Below are 13,971 nucleotides of genomic sequence, written 5' to 3' on the forward strand. Positions count from 1 at the left end.
TAGAAATCTCAACGTTCCTATTGAAATCATTATACCCATCATGTTGAATAGTGTCTTGAATTGAAGTGAGCTTGACAAACAGCTCCTCTTTGTCCTGAAAAATATGGCCAAAATCTATCTTGTTCCAGACTTTGATCATCCATTTCACATTTCTCAACTTCTTAGCAACTCTAAACATATTTTTTCCTTCCACTTCCATTCCCCACCAATAACATATCCTATTCAATAAATTAGGATGGGAAGTCCACATCTTTTCAAACTGAAAAGGGAAGTTCCTCCTAGGTTCAAGAGAGACAACCAAGAGGGGTATTGGGGAGTGATCCAAGCCAACTCTTGGGAGCAAGGACAATTTTCAAGAAAAAGAATTTAGCCAGTCTAGAGAAATAAGAGCTCTATCAAACTGAACCTGAATACAATCACTTCCATTTTTTTTACTGGACCAAGTGTAAGTTCCACCCGAAAGATCCACATCCAACAAAGCCAAACTATTAATAAAAATGGAGAGATCCATCTTGCTTTCCCAATCCGGGGCTAAATGTCCCAATTTCTCCTCATCCATTAGAGGAGTATTGAAGTCCCCCATAATGATACCTTTATTCAAATTACTGGTCTGAACCATATCACAAATCTTATTTCAATAATTCTTCCTTTCCCTTTTAGAATTAAGGGCATAGACATTCGAAAGGAACCAATAATCATTGGGATGCAAATGAAACACTTTACAAAAGAGAATATTGCCATCATTATACGAGGTAGTAAATCTGAACTGTTTATTATTAAAAAGAGTAAGAAAATCTCCCAACGCACCTTTAGAGTCTGAAGCCTCACCAACCATATTATTGCTAAAGGAAATCTTACCCAAAATCTCGTTCTTCATTTTTGTCTCTTGAATCATCAAAATATCAGGTCTCTGATCTCTAATCATATTCCTAAGAATTTTCTACTTATGGGCCCCATTAAGGCCCCTTATATTCCAAGAAATTATCTTCATTTCAAATTAGAAGTACACTCCAAAATAGTTCTTTGGCTCCCATCCGCTAAACTCCTTCAAGCCTCATCTTGTATGACTTGACTAACAGGCCTCTTTCCTACTGACCTTGACCTCCCTCCCACATCCGGTCTTCCATGACTCTTGATCTATGTTGGAGAAGCCAGGGAGGGCTCTTGACTATTTTTGTTTTTAGGCTTTCCTTTATTTTCCTTCAAATAGTCATCAACCCTTTCCTTCTTAACTGGAGATAAGGAATTGTCAATCTCAAATCTCTCTTCTAGATTACATGAAACATAATGGTCCTTCCTAGGAGAAGAAGGAAAACCCAAGACTTCCTCTTGATTTTCCCTCTCTAACTCCCCTTCATTACTCAATGCTTGCTCCCCCTTATTCTCCCTTTGGGTAGCTGACAAAATAATTTCCTGAGATAGACTATCATTCTTTATCATGTTCTCCTTCCTCTCCACTTGAGATGAAGCCAAAATAGCCACCTTGGCTGGGGCATCCACCTCCTTGACTTTGGGGAATCCAGGATTCTTGACTAGATCTTCCACCTCACTTAACTTAGATCCAGACAAATTCTTATCCACTATCATTTCTACATTTGAATCACTATGTTATGGCTTATTACCTCCTTTAACAAGGCCTTCCACTATCTTAACTAGGTCTTCCACCTTAATAATCTTTGGTCCAGACAAGTCCTTGTCCACTTTCTTATCTACCTTTGTTTCATTCTGGGTTGATTCATTCCCTCCTTTGATAGGGGCCTCTGGGACCTCCATTGAATTCTCCTAGGTCTTCTGGCCTTCCTTTATATCCTTTTTTTCCAGATCTTTTTCTCCTTTCCAAGTTTAGAAAATAATGGAATCCTTTTCTTTTTATCTTTAGCCTTAGGACATTGATTCACCTTATGCCCAGATTTCATACAGTGAAAACAAGCAAAAGGAACATTTTCATTATCTAATTTCTGAATATATGTTCTAAGCTTTGAGTGAAAGCACACAACTTCCAGCATTTCTTCCCCTTCCCTCACTCCAATATAAATCCTAGCATACATTAGTCTACTTCTAGAAGTTGTTACCAGGTCTATTAATAAAATCTCACCAAAGGAATTTTCCACCCCCACAAACACATCCTCATTCTAAAACTCTAGAGGTAGCTCTGGAAGTCTTACCCAAACAGTTGCTTGCACAGAAAAAGAGTCATTCAAATCTAGCTTCAAAGACCACTTCTGGAGCACTAGGGTTAAGAAACCTATACTCCAAGGCCCTTCACACAAGATGTTTGACAAGTCCTCAATGCATGTAAAATCAAAAGACAAGAAGCCTTTTTCCATTGCTATTATATTGACCTATCCTTTAAGGTTCCATTTCTTCTGAGTAAAAGATCTTACAATATCTATGTTCGGCCTTTGCCCAATAAAATTTCCCACCAACATAGAAGCCATTGAAGCAATGCTATGATCTACCAAATCATCCTTAATAGCAATCATATAAGAACCCTTTTCCAAGCTAGATAGAATTTTACCCGGTGGAAAGGAAGACTTACCAATAGGTTTAACTCTAAAAAGAGATGACCATTTTATTGAAGGAACCCCAAACCGATCCACCTTGTGTGGTGGAAAAGGCTTGTTTGGACCTCTTCTCTTATCATGTGGGTCCCCATCTCCATTCTTTGTCACATCTTTGATTTCTACTGTCCCTTGACACTCTACAAACCCCTCCTGCATTCCAGGCTTCCAATTCCCTCCTCCCTAAGGAATCCTGCCTAGGACAGGTTTCAAATTTTGAAAAGGTGGACATCCCCATCCTCTTCCCTATACACTCTTCTTGCCATTCCAATTTGTTTATCAATTCCAAAAATTTTGATCATAATCTAAACGCCAAAAATGAGTGGAGGGCCTTAGATCTGAGAAGGCAAACATGTCCAAGACAAGCCCATGTCAAAAACATAATACTCACCTCCAAATGGAAAAACATCCCTCCAACACAATGCGAAGGCAAAAAATAATATTTTTTTGTGCCCATAAATGGTTGTGCAAAAAATCCCACCACCACCAAGGACTAGGTCCACAAGACTTCAGCAACAGTGGTCATGGGGCCCAAGAAAAGGGTGTGCAGGGTGCTGACATTAGGAAAAAATTCTCCAAAAAACATGTGTGGGGACCATTGAACACATGTATTAGTGACTTGTGATAGCAAATCTACCAAGAAAAGGGCCTATATGCCTACTAATGAAGGTACCTACGAGTACCTTTATTTGAATGTCATTTCTTTAAAAACAAATGCCTCCAACTTGGCATGCATCTTTGTAGAAAGGTATTTGCCCTCTTTTTTTGAATAAAAAATAGACCCAATGGTTATAAAATAAATTATTATTTTTTAAATATGTTGCTACCTTGGGATTTGTGCCCAAGTCATATGACCTAGGTACAATTTTTTTTGCCTCAGATATCAACAACATCCAAACTAGATATATTTTATATAGAAATAGGGATTTTTGAGTGCTCTAAGCTCAATTGTGATATTTGTTTGGGCTCAAAGTGCTCCAAAATATAGGCCCCCCCTAAAAGAAAATCCAATACAAAACACTTTTGAAAAGTGAATCCATCTAAAGCAAAAATCACAGATCTAAAAAATAATCCAAATTTCTCATAAATAGAATAGGGGCATAAAGATCTGGTGATCTGATACCATGTTGAAGTTGATGACAGATCAACCCCATAGCTCCCAAGCATCACCTACATGCAAACACCTATCACGAAAAGAGAGGAGCAAAAGCTATGGAGCTGGAATTCCAAAATCCACATATGAGACATTCTTGATGAGCAAAAAGCTAAATTGTTAGTATCAAAAGTGAATGAATTAAAATTACAAAGATAGATCATCCTTATAAAGGAGATCAAAACCCTAATAGGTAAAACTTCTGTTGCATTATAATAATTATTAAAAGAATTAAATATTAGATGCCTAAAATTTAGCTAAGTAGAATAGATTTAAGTAGAAAATATCTAATTACTCTAACATTATTTTTTGCTAATGTGTCAATTAGTAATTTAGGCCAACTTAATAGAGGAGTTAAGGAAAAGAGTACAGAGGTAGATTGTTTTGATATGTGAAGTTGTCAATGCTTATGTTATGATTGTGACATGTGAGTTTTGTCTATGTTTTGATGGTCAAAGAAGAGAAGACGTATATTGGCATGATCAAATGTGAGAAACAACAAAGGAATAATAAGATATATGAGATATCAGCATAGTCATCATTTTATATTTCTCTATACTACTTGTAAAGTTGTATATTGTTGTAGAGAAGTGAGCTCATCATTTTGTAATAACTCCTAACAGGGTTGAGATCTCTAATAAGGTCAAGTCCTCTAACAAGGACAAATAAACTATATGTATGTAATACACTCCTTACAGAGTCAAAACCTTTCTCAAGGTACTTTTGATTAGTGGATCATTTTGTGGGCACCATCACAACTAGGGTTTTCCCTTGGCTATGGCTTCCTTAGTTAACAAAATATGGTGTTATTAGTTTCTTTGTGGGATGCTTGTTCAATTTAATTTTTAATGCATGTTTAAGGTTAATTCATGATATCCATATTTAGGCAAAAAGTGTTGGAATATTGATTCCACCCCCCCTAGTATTCCCTATTTCTAATAGAACGATTGTGGATGCCTTCATAAATACATTGATCTAGACTTTATGCTTTGAATTCCATACATGATACTTAAATATCAATGTGAATATATTTCCATGATGTCTTGATCAAATTAATTTCTCTATAATTACTTGATTGAATCGTTAGATTTATTGTGAATGGATACCAAGATAGTAGAGGTAGCATTTCTTTTATGCCTCTCCAAACCATTTTGGGACTCAAAACATGAAGAGGCTTGATGGTGATATGGATATCCTACTAGAAATCTAATACATATATTCAATTCAAATTTGGGTCATTTTTATGCAAAATGGAGTGCCTTCCAAGGTACAAGAAGACCTAACTTTTCGCATGCCTTATAGGGCACCTAGTTCTAACCAATCAAGGCTCAAAATTAACTCAAGAGTTAATTAGAGCATTGAGGATGTCCAAAATGTGCACAAAATCAAGTTTCAAATTTGGAATGATAAAAAAGGCCACCTATATTGAATGGGACTTATGTATTATCTATGTCTTTGTGTTGGATCCTATTTTATCTAACAATAATAACATTTCTACAACACAAGGTTTCCTCAAACTTTGATCTTAGCGTTGTCTGCCATTGTAGGAGTCACTCCATTATCTCATTTTCTTGGTCTTTCTCTACCATTTTCCTATCTATCTTAATGCTATGGATATTTGAAATGATCTTTACTCTACCCTATCACATGTCTATCTTCCATTCTCTATTGTGTGCACACATGTGTTTAAGGAACCCTATCACATTGCTATCTACCATTCTCTATTGTGTGTGCACATCTATTTAAGCCACCCTATCACATGCCTATCTAGCATTCATTACACATCTTGGAGCACTATTAAAGCCTCCCCATCATATGCATCTATAAAAATTTATATTCATTTTTTAATAATATTCAAAATTTCATGTTATATAGTTATCTAACATAACACTTGATTTTCTACCCATATCAACATAGCATTGAAGGTCGTGTGTTTAATGTGTTGTGTTAATTGGTGTAGGTGCACATTAAGCATGAAATTAATTCCCAAACCAAATTGGTTATAATTAGAGTAGTAAAAATTTAATAAGGTCTCATGGATCATGTAGACCAAGTATATAATGGGTTAGAGTTGTCGCAAGCTAAATTTGGCATGAAATTGTATTTTACGACTAATTAGAGATTTTTGTTCACATATAGTCAAATGGGGCCAAAAAAGGAAAAATAACCTTTCATAATGTTTTCTATGTTGTTTTATGTTCATGTTAATCATTTCCAAGTGTTTAGGGTCCTAGGGTACTTAGGACATTACAAATTGCAAAAATGTTTCAAAGTTGTCAATGACAACATTTGCAAAAAGTTGTCATGGTAAATTTGGTTTTAATGGAAAACTAATTCAAAAACTAGTTAGGAATCATAGTAGAAACATTACAAAACATCTATAATGTCTTGAGATGGGATGGTGAAGGATTTTGGCATGTGGGGAGCTCAATTCAATAAGGCTTTACAAAAAATTGTGTTTCATATTTCATACTTTCTATGTGTTAGGATTGGTAGACAGGAAAAGTTTGTATAACCTTAAAAAACCTTATTTTGTCATTCATTTTCATATGTTTTATGGTGCTGGAGTTGTAGGGTGAAGAAGTTACAAGTAATTTCCTATCACTTCACTGAAACCCTTACTAACTAGGGTTGGGAGGCAAAATATGACTTTTGGACCTATATCCATGATTCAAAAAATTTTGAAACTTGGGGGATCATGGGATCCAATCATGTACTATAAGAATTTAAAACTCTCTTTTTTTTACACTCCTAATGGCTATTCTTGTGAGCGAGCTCTGGAGCCTAACATCTTAATGTTGTAAGAATTTGGTATAGCTATGATACCATGAAGAATTTGCCTTAGGGAAAAATAACGCCAAGATCAAGAAACACAAGACTAGCACAATATGGACCAAATAATGTATGATCAAAAAAATATGAAAATGAATAATTGATTATCTTTGGATATCAGATTATTCAATGATAGATCAATTGATGTTGTGTACAGTAGAAGTGCCTATATATAAAGGCCTCTAGAATGACTAGGAGTTAGCAAAATGATAAGCCTCACAACTAAGCACATGTCCACCAAGAGTGGATTATCCTCCATTGAGAATAGGAGTTAGTGCGATGATGAGAGGATAAGCTTGCGATGATGAGAGGATAAGCTTACATAGATGTGTCACATAAAATTATGTTATAGAAACCATGTGCTTAATTAGAGTGCGAACAACTATGTTGTCTACATAACAACTCAATTAATTATGCAAACTCTAGTGTTGTAGACACCATGTGCTAAAATAGAGTTGCTAACTCTTGTGTTGTCAACATGAAAACTCATATGAGTATGCATGCTCCTAGGGGTCTAACCAGTAAATAATAAAATAATGTATTAACCTAAGTAAACTTAAGTAAAGTGCAAATAATAATTATTTACACTAACAAATGTGACAAACATGATTAAATGAACAAAGTGCCATAAAGTGTTTGGATGAATAGACCAAGGAACTGGAACACTTTGGAGAGGTTGTTTGGGTTATAGTTGAAGTAGTGAAAGTATTAACAGGGTTAGAATCAATGGAGAAGTGGTCCGAGACAAAGGACTATCAACAACATAATTATCCTTATAAGTCTAATATGTACTTTATAAAGGCAACCCTAATCAAATATTGACATATTGACTTGAACCCTGGTGGTTTGGTAGAAAATCCAAAAGGGTAAAAATATTGAAAGTTTTTTTTGAAATATTCCTAGTTGACTAAAATTTGTAGATTGAAAACTAATTAAGGAGGCCTAATTGGGGTTGACGGATCTAGTACTCTAAATAGCTGAAATTGATTATTTGGGAAGGGTTGTATCCTTGTAATCTCTTGAGTTTGAAATATTTTGACCAAGGAACTATGCTCATGGATTAGGTGTTGGAGAAAGGAGTAAGTGGTCAAACCCTTGAAATGTCTTTGTTTTGCAACCTTAAATCCATTGTTCAAAAAGCTTAAGAAGTGAAACTTTTGAATCCATTTTTTGCATAGATTGTGGAAACATTAGAATTGAAGGTGAATTAGAAGGGTTAGAATACTCCAAGGGTTCTTTGTTGACATTTTTGTAGAGAACATGCTTAGAGGCCTATTGTAAGGTGAAAGACCATCAAAGCAACTTGCCTCCTCATCAAATTGGTATCAAAGAAAGTTGATCTTTGGAGTACGAGAAAGAGGAGTTTTATGTCATTCTAATAATTAGAGAGAGAGATATCCATCATGGCGACCATGTAGAACTAGAAAATAATTTTACAAGAGCATAAGCATACAAAATGGCTTAGAGAGGAGTTGGAAAAGATAAAGGACTAGATGAAGGTAGTGGTGAAGAACTCAGTTAGAGAAAAAGGGGATGGAGATGAAGAGGAAACTATTAGCTTGTGGTGACTAATTAGGAAATTATTGTACACTCACCATGCATCCTTGTCGAGGTTAAAGTTTGGGGCTATTTTTCGGTTATTTTCTTGGAGGGTGACATGTTGTAATTATTTTGGCCCTAATTTTGTAAGCAGTAAAAAGCTTGTAAAAAATGGCTTAGGGTCAGGGATTTCACTATGTTTAATGAGATGGTAGCTTCATGTGGTGGTATTGAGTTTCAAGAGATAACAAATTGTAATCAAGTTTTCATTACTAGATAATAAGAATATTGGACTCACTATTTGGTGGACGTAGCCTAGGAAGTGGGTGAACCACATTAAACATTTCTTTCTTGTGTTCTCTTCTATATTTATTATTTTTTTGATATTGGATATATTTTCATGTGATTGTTATTTTTGTCTCTTTAATCCTAATAAGTGGTATTAGAGCGAGGTTGTTCCAGTTATCCTCTACGAGAAGGTCTCATGGTTTAGTGGGAGTCTCATGATTGAGTGGGAGAAATGGCATACGAGGGTAAGCTAAAGGTTAAGATGTTTAATGGACAAAATTTTTAGTTATGGAAAATGTAAAAGGAGGACTATCTTTACCAGAAGGATTTATGGTGGCCATTGGAAGGAAAATCCAAGAAAGAGGCAACTATGAAAGATAAAGACTAGAATATTTTGGACACAAAGGCACGTGGAAGCATTCATTTATGCCTAGCACAATTGGTAGCATATAATATTACAAAAGAAAAGATAATGGATGAGTTGATGCAAACCTTAGCTAAGTTGTACGAAAAGCCTTCTACTTCAAACAAATTATTTCTCATGAAGAATTTATTTAATATGAAGATGGTAAAATGTGGATCTATTGATGACCATTTAAATGAGTTTATCACTATTACCAATCAATTATATTCTATAATGTTAATTTTAATGAAGAAATTAGGGCTCTCTTTATTTTGTGTTCTTTTCCCAAAGGATGGAATGACTTGGTAATGGTTACGAGTAATTATGTTTCTATTATAGTACCCTAAAATTTAATGATGTGGTTGATGTCATTCTAAGTGATGAAATTCATTAGAAAAGCTTAAGTGTTTCTACATTGTGAAGTGTCTTGAACACACAAAGAAAAAGTAGAACAAATAAGAGGAAAAAATTCTAGAAATTGTGGGAAATCAAGAGGAAAATCAAAGGGAAAGAGGTCTCAATCTAGAGGATTAAGATATTGCAAGTACTATGCAAAAATGAGTCATAAGAAGAAAGATTGTTGGACTTGAAAGAACAATGAAGGAGAAAAACAAGAAAATATTAGCCCTAACTGATAATGTTGTTAATGTATGTGGAAGATTCATATAAGTTGTTATGTTGTCATTGATGTCAAGCCTTAGTTGGTCAAGCCTTAGGTTGATTCAATAGAGTGTCACATCATTTGATTGATGAAGAGGATTTGAAGAAGGTGTGATGATGTAAGTGTTGATAAGTGTATGGTATTCAATGAGTATTGTACAATATTCAATGAGCACTTGAATGAGTTAAACTTTGATAGTATAATTTTGGTTTGATTATTTTACATGATTTGATTAAATGTTGATATCATGCATAAGAAAGATATTTTGGTAGGTGAATGAAGGAACATAGTACTAATTGAGCTACTACAGTTCTCATTGTGCACCCAAAGAAGAAGTGAAGAAAATGTAGTGCCAATCAAGCAATTTTACTGTTAACCAAGTCTAATGTTGACTGAGAAAGATGTTATGTTAACTAGGCATGAAAAAGGAAGAATAGCTTAAGAAAATATTTAATCTGAGGCCAGCATTTGATGAAAATAAATATTGTTTGAGAAGTTTTGAAGATAAAGATGAAGTTTCTTATAAGATTGATGACTAGAGAAATTCAAAGAAGATCTAATGAAGGAGATTTAACAATAAAAAATAGAGCACAAAGTTCAAGGTGGAAGTATATTTTTGGAGCATCTAGATTCAATGAACATGAACCTAATGAAGATCTAACAATTGTGTTTAAGATGCAAAATCTAGAAGATTCCAAAGGAACGAGAAAAGTTTTATATTTAAAAGATGAACACAATGTTTATTGTTGTTGATATCATTGATTCTTGTTGATCGAGTTGATAAAGGAAATGAAGAGAACCAAGTATAATAATTTTGTGAAGATCAAGAAAAATAAGTGCTAAGTTGATGTGTGACGAGTGTGACTCAACTAGTAAGAGACCAGAAGACAAAGATTAAGAGATACAAAGATCTGAAAAATTAAGGTAATGCTAAACCTAACAGATCATTTCATTGTTACTCTTCAATAATTGTGGTAGAAAAACATCTTAATCAAGAGGACCTAACATTCTTTTAAAATTCTATATGGTAACATTATGTTAAGTGTTTTGTAACTCCTTTAGAGTAGGTCATTCTTGACAAGTTTCAAAGAATAAGTAATGTCTTGATGATCTTCAGTGAAAATCCTCTAACAAGGTCACATTAGCAATGTTTATGTAACCTTTAGCAAGGTTGGCTCCTAATAGAGCTCACTTCAAAAGAGTGAAAATTTTGGGTTTCCGATTCCTAGGTGGTTTTTCCCTTAATAGGGTTTTCGCATTAAATACTTTTGTCAATTTGTGTAGATGCTTATGAAGTTTTAAGATTATTTCATATTTATTGTTTATTGTTGCAAGTCTATATAAGATGGAAGGTAACTCTGATACTTGAATATTAAGTTGGTAGTTTATTAGAAAGTTTATATCAGTTTATATATTAATGTAAAAATTAGTTATCAAGTTATTGATTTGAAAGATTAAAGTGTTTTAAGGCCTATAGGATAATTGGTCATAACTAATTCACCCCCTCTTAGTTATGTAACAATTAATATCAGAGTTGAGTACTTAAAGGAAAGGTTTGAAGTGAATTAAGTTGCATATCTAAAGATGTATAAGAGAGAGGTACCAAAGTTGAACAAGGAGAACTTCTCCTCATGGAAAAACACGATGAGACTTTACCTATCTTATTAGAATATTCATAATAATTGAGAGGGAGGGGAGGGGTGAATTAGTTATCCTTAGGTCCATATGTACCAATTCATCTTTTAAAACTTTTAAAACAACTTATTCAAACTTATAAAATCACTTGGCCAATATAGCAACTTATTAGCAACTTATGAACAACTTAACTTTTTCATTAATCACTAGCTCTATGTTTAGTATATGGCTACTAACAAAAATAAACAATAGTAAATAAAATGCATCACAAAACAACATTCACACATATATGACACTGAGATTTAATGTGGGAACCCAATTTGGGAAAAACCACCAAGTAATATGCTACCACTTTTTACTCTTCTAAAGTGAGCTTGATTAAGAGCCAACCCTATTAAAAGTTACAAAACAGACAGTTAGGTGTGACCTTGTTAAAGGATTTAATCACCCTTTTAGGAGTTGTCTATTTAGAGGACTTTGGATCATTCCATTAGAATATCACCTTGATAAAAGGATTTACAAATGACTATTAGGTTAACCTTGATTAAAGGATTTTACTTCCACAATGGATAGAAAGTAATAGCTAAGTTTGATTTGTCAAGATACAACTCACTTTGCAAATTCAAATCTCCATTTGGCTCAATTGTTGGTTCATTGATTGGACTTCATTATACTCTCCATCTTTGATATTCTTGGAAACCCTTCAAGTAATCACACTTCACCAATCATCTCACTTTCCCTCTACTACTCTTTTCTTTACATGTTCTCCATAAAATCACCAATCAACAATGAACCAAACTTATAAAGCATCTCTTGTGCCTCCTTAAATAGGTAGATTTGATATTTTTTTACTTAAACATCATCATAGATCTTAGGGTTTAATCAGATTCATTAAATTTGTGCATTGTTTTGTCCTTCTTCTCCTTTCTTGAAACTCCTCCTTGAATCATTGCCTTTGATCACTTTAACAAACTCAACTCATGCATGAAAAATTCTATCTCATCAATCCTTATCATTTATGCACTTTAACTAATCTAAAAATTCAACTATGTCAACCTCAAAACTTGATTCTTCACAAATTGTCAAAATGCTGACACTTGGTCATCATTGTGTTCTTTTTCTTAGTCATCACTAGGTAGCTCAATCTCTACTATTATGTCTCGCTCAGCTTACACTAGCTTGATTGGTCTTCACTACACTTAGTCACTACTAAATTTTTCCTTCATCCTGCTCAACCATATCTAATACTCGGTTGATACTGCTTGTTTGACTATCTCTTGAGTTCCTTAATCTTCTGCTTCACTGACCTAGTAAAATTGTCACTCGGTCAAGCTTAGTGTTTTACTCAACTTCTTATATTCTCTTCTATATAGTAACTCAACTGTCTTCTTCTCTTTATATGATGATTAAACAAGACATTATCTTATTAAAGACTAAATAATCAATTTCTCATTGTAATTCCAACACACTTGCTCCTCTTTACTCAATAACTTCACTAGTTGATCTAGTTATCTCTCTTTTCAAATCCTCTTTGTCAATCAATCAATATGACACTCTACATTGTTAGCAAATTTATCATCGGTAAGGTTTCACATCAATGTAACATATCAATTTTTCCAATTGTAGTTTCTAATAATATCCCTCTTTGGCATTGATGGAAACACTTCTAGTTACCATGCAAATGGAAAAGACTACCTCATGATTTGTCATTAATAGCTCCCTATGTAGTTTTAATCAGATCTTCATTAATATCCTATTTTCATTCCGATTCTCATTTTTAGGTGCATGGGTGTCTAACACCAATTGTATTGCCAATTCTATTTCCAACTATATTTTCTACCTCTTTGACATTTCTTCTAGTAATTCAAATTCTCTCTCTTTCACTAGATGGTAACTCAACAAATACCTCTCACTTTATCTGTATCTTATATGGTAACCATCATAAATCTTTTCCTTGTCTCATAACAATACCAAAGACATCATCCACTCTAGATACATCATCCTCACTATGTGATTATCTAACTGATCTTGCAATAATCACTTCCTCTTTCATCTTTGACTTGCAACTTCATCTACTCATACCTCTGTCTATTTTTTCACAACTTTATGCAACTCCTAATGTGCAACCTCCTGCATCAATGTGAAAGATATTCTGGTCATAAAATTTGATGTAATGTTGTATCTCTTCTTGGCTTGCTTTAGATAGGGGAATGACCCCAGACTTACCTCTTAGATACTTGAATGCATCCATAGGTAGTGCCTTAGTGAATACATCAACTATATGCTCCTTTATGTCCACATATTCTAGTCTCACTTCTTTGTCTTGTACTAATTGTTGAGCTATTGTTTTGCATGATGCTTAATGGCACAAATTCTTTCAAACTCCTCTCCTAAAAAGCTGATCTAGGATCAACTCCAAGGTTCTAGGTGACCTTGAAACCTACTAGAATCCGCTTAGTAGAAGATAAATGTGAGTGTTCATGAGGAGGCCATTGCTAGTTTTGATCAATTTCAGATAAGATTTTGAATCTTCTTGTTATCTCAAAAGAATAACCACACAAAAAGAAATATATTTTTTGTATTTTTGGCTTTTTAATGAATGGAATCTAACAATGCATCTATATGAATTCCTAAATTAACCAAGTGTTTATAAAAGAAAATAATCAAGATAGGGTAACAAGAAGTTTAAGGAAATGACTTGACAAGTGAATTTCTAGCAAACATAAGCTATGGAAACAACACATCTGCAAATTGGGCCTTTGAAAAGATTGGTAAGTAACTAATGAAAATAGGAGCAACACTTCCTTAATTTCACTGATGTAATCGTCGATGAGAATTTAGTAACTGTAAGATGTTTCACTTTTCATCAGAATGCAAGGCCATGGAAAGTACACTCATG

The sequence above is a fragment of the Cupressus sempervirens genome, chromosome 8 (genome assembly GCF_028749045.1).
Source record: "Cupressus sempervirens isolate cs-2001-9-10 chromosome 8, ASM2874904v1, whole genome shotgun sequence".
Lineage (NCBI taxonomy): Eukaryota > Viridiplantae > Streptophyta > Pinopsida > Cupressales > Cupressaceae > Cupressus > Cupressus sempervirens.